Source organism: Lycium barbarum, chromosome 10 (genome assembly GCF_019175385.1).
Source record: "Lycium barbarum isolate Lr01 chromosome 10, ASM1917538v2, whole genome shotgun sequence".
Classification (NCBI taxonomy): domain Eukaryota; kingdom Viridiplantae; phylum Streptophyta; class Magnoliopsida; order Solanales; family Solanaceae; genus Lycium; species Lycium barbarum.
In genome coordinates this window covers 121639992-121643916 of record NC_083346.1, presented here as the reverse complement: position 1 = coordinate 121643916, position 3925 = coordinate 121639992, and the positions used below count along the sequence as shown (strand labels likewise).

At 34.3% G+C, this 3925-nt stretch overlaps 1 long non-coding RNA gene across 1 annotated transcript; it reads right to left on the bottom strand.

Annotated features, from left to right (window-relative positions):
• On the bottom strand, nucleotides 1-3763 carry LOC132614919 (uncharacterized). The gene is made up of 2 exons (XR_009572504.1): nucleotides 2843-3763; nucleotides 1-161 (listed from the first exon to the last, which is right to left on the bottom strand). It is a non-coding gene; the product is annotated as an uncharacterized LOC132614919 (long non-coding RNA).
• Between the last annotated feature and the right edge of the window lie 162 nt (nucleotides 3764-3925).

Here is a 3925-nt window from a genome sequence, read left to right as displayed (position 1 = left end):
TACAAAAGTAATGTAACGTTTATTACATGTCAAATGAATACAACATAAAGTGTTTCCTAATCTAAATGAAGTGAATACAATTTCCTATGTCTAAATCTCAGCCTCGTTTTTGTGATGTCATTGATCTTCGTCATTCATTGTACTCCAATGCAAATCCATACCTGTCATAGAAACGTTAATCATCCTTCCCTTCTAAAGTTTAATTAATTAAAGCAAATAGTCAATATTTAGGCACAATTATCCTTCAAACATGCACATAAAGTATGATTGGTGTCACTTGGGGTCGTGAACCCGCTTGGACGTTTGGGTAAAGTCATCTAATGGATTTAATGCACCAAGGGTATTAAACCTCCTAGGTCATGAAATGTATGCTCTTAATAAAGGGTGTTGGTTTAGCTCTATCTTAGGCTGACTAAGAGTTGGCTTCCTATGACACAAGGTTCTCCCAAGCGGACAACTTTAGGAATTAAAGCAATGATTATAAGAAGTGGACCAGGCGCCTTTAAGAAAAGAAAAGACCTAACTTGTTTACAAAAAAAAGCTAAAATGAGTATGTATTACGTTGAATGGGTGATATCAAAACTAACTAATTATTTCTAACTGGTGCAGATATATGAACTATATTCTAAAACATAAAATATGATACTAAGCGAGTAGACTATGGATCAACTAAACTATTTAACACAAGAAGTTTAGATAAGGCAAGTAAACGGATCAAAGGGCTAAGATAGAGAGGTAAGAAGCCCTTCGTATAGGCCTCCCGAAATCAAGAATTGTGGTTGTTAAGCTTTGATCCATCATAGACACGGATCCAAACATGAGAGGAAGCGTAGTAGTAATTGATGTAGCGGCGTCACCGAAGTCTCAGTCTGAGACATGCTTGAGTAGTAGGAGTCTTTTATAAAAAACTCCATTTTTCACTCCAAAGTGTACATGTAAAGAAAGGAAGAAATAAAGAGATTAGTAAAACAACTCAAGTTTTAAAAGATGTTGAATAAAATAGATATAACCAAGTAACACACAACAAAGATACCATCAGGAACACGAAATACAAAAATGCCGAACGGGGTATCCATCTTGCAACTGATGGCACTCGGAACAACTTAAAAAAAACAACTAATCCATGATACATGCTTAACTTTCAAAGCATAAAAAAAAAATGATCCCCAAAGTCCATCACATTTAAACTACAGTGAAATGAATTCTCTAAGACATGAAGAGTTAATCTTTAACCACTATCCTTCAGGGCATGATATGATATTCTACAAGAAGACTTCTTTTAGTAGGAGAACATGTACCAAGGCTTAACAAAAATACATATTTGTGTGCATAAAGACATGGAGTAGAAGTGCAGCCATTGTACTAGATTCAAGGATTTCTCATTTTATTTAGAGGTAATGTGTAGACATGGTTTGCATCCCTTTTAATTGCTGTTCCACTGTCAACATAAACTACATAGAAAATTATCATATCGAGACACCAAAAAGAACTAATAACTTATAGTGAAACTGATCTCATGTAAACATCTAATCCTAAAACGAAGTCGTTCTTTAACTTATGGTGGCAGAAACGTGCAGGAAAGATGACTTCAGATTTGGAATACATATTTTAGCAAGAGAAAACAGAACAGACAGTCATTAAATCGAATTATAACCTCACGTTCTCAAGCCCAACAAAGCAGTGTTTTTTTAGTTCTAAAATTCATAACGAAACAGAATTTAAAGGATGGTCTTTCTTAATATCAAAATGAAGTCCAAACAAGCAAAATAGGCATTCTAATCCTCATACATTCATTACTTGAATTTAAATGAACCAAACAGGTCGACGGGACTACTACTGACTCGATCGAATATACCCGTTTTCATATGTCTCTGACATGGAAGAGATCAAAGAAACTTCGCAGCTAGGACTCTTAGACCTCATGCTTAAACTGATAGGCTAACACATCTTTTAAGATTGGACATAGTTAAATTATCACGTATACACTGGTGTTCAAACATTGCCACATTCATGCCAACAAATTATCCCTTTAAATATGATATTCAAATAGACACATATCAACACACATTAAGGCTAAGCTAACCAACTAATTTATATGCTAAACATATATGAATCTATACAAGCCGAATCTAAGCAGAAACTGGCACAATCATCTATTAACGTTAACCAATAGCGAACCAACCTAACAGCTAACTATCGAACAAATGAAACAAGCAAGAAAGTAATGCTAATAAATAGATAACGAAGAGAGATTTACCGACTTTAGTGTATACAGCCTAAATGGAAAAGAATCCTTATTCTAAGGATATCTACAATATGAAGAAGCACTTCGCGAATTAAAGACCTTCTAACGCCTAAACACAGAACCATTAATACAACTTGAGATCTGAACAAAATGGCGAGAGAAAAATAAGATAGCACGGACTTTAAACACCAAAATCACTTTAAACGACAAACAACAAATGACTGAACTACTCTAAACAGATCAAAGTAAACATGACTATGTCAAATTAGAGGCCAAACACTATCATCATAATCATCCCTACGTGAATTAATACGACCAGCTAAACAACAACAATACTGAAATTGAACTAAGCTAAAGTTAAGGTATAAACAAATAGATTCTATCAACTTCTAGACTGCCAAATTCGAATCAACTTCTAGACTGCCAAACTCGAACTAAATTAAGACGCGAACATACAAGAATCAGTAAAACCAAAACCAAACTAACCAATCCTGAACATGCTCGATATTACCAGTCGTAAACTAAAATTCAATCGAAACGAAACAATCATGCGAACATATTCGAAACTTCAGATTTGAAAGAAAAAAATATACTGACCTTTTGTGGGTGCAGTGAATGGGGCGTCAAGTCTCGAATCTACTCTCGTATTGACGAATTCGAAACTTCGAGTCAAAAAATTAAAATGTCTTTGTTATACTTTAAAGTTCTTTTGCCGAGCGGCGACGAAAGTTGATTGGATCACGAAAAACTTAATTTTTCGACACAAATTTCATAACAGAGAGTATTCTCTGATTTGAAACAAAATGCAAGACCCGATTTTGAAAATGAAAGCGAACCCAAGACTTTTAGAAAATACTCATGCATCACCCGTCCGTGTCCGATCAGTGTTGAATCTCCCCCCTTTTCTCGATCTGTTTTTTCTTCCTCATTTGCCTAACTTCCCCCAGATTTTATAGGACTTCGTTTGGTTTAAGAAAAGAGAGGAGCGTAAGAGAGAGACGAAGGAATGGGGGACAAGCGGAAGTGGAGAGGAGCGGGTAACGTGGGTGAGGATGAAAGAGAGAGGGGAGGTGGGGAGCACGATGAAGGATAAAAAAAAAAAAAAAAAGAAGATGACAAAGGAGGCGGAAGAAAGAAGAAGATAGGAAAGAAAGAGGGAGCGGGTAGGTTTAGGGAGAATAAGAGATTGAGATGTAGTCCAAAAAAAAATATATGTGGAGCCCATTAAAGAAAAAGTGGAAGAAGAAATCAGATTGTGGCGTGGTGAAATGAAGAAAGAGGAATGCTGCAAAGTTTTTTATTTATTTATTTATTTATTTTCTCTTTTGTTTTTCTTTTGGGGTAGATAGCTATTATCAAGAATTTCCCCCTTGTAAAATAATGTTTTGATGAAATAAAAATTATAATACGTTGTTTTAAAATACGAGCTTCAAAATGAGTCCAACATTGATATACTTCCGAGCAATTGCTTATGAGATGAAAATTGTTGATTTTTTCTCCTCTATTTAATTATTTTGGGCTTCCAATTTAATGACTGGTATAATATATATTATGTAAAGAAAATAAATAATTAATATGTAAAAAAAAATAGATATTTTATAAAATGTTGTCTTGTAATTAATTTAACGAGTCCAAACTCGAAAAAAAATAAAATGATGACAAAATCATCTAAAATTTGTA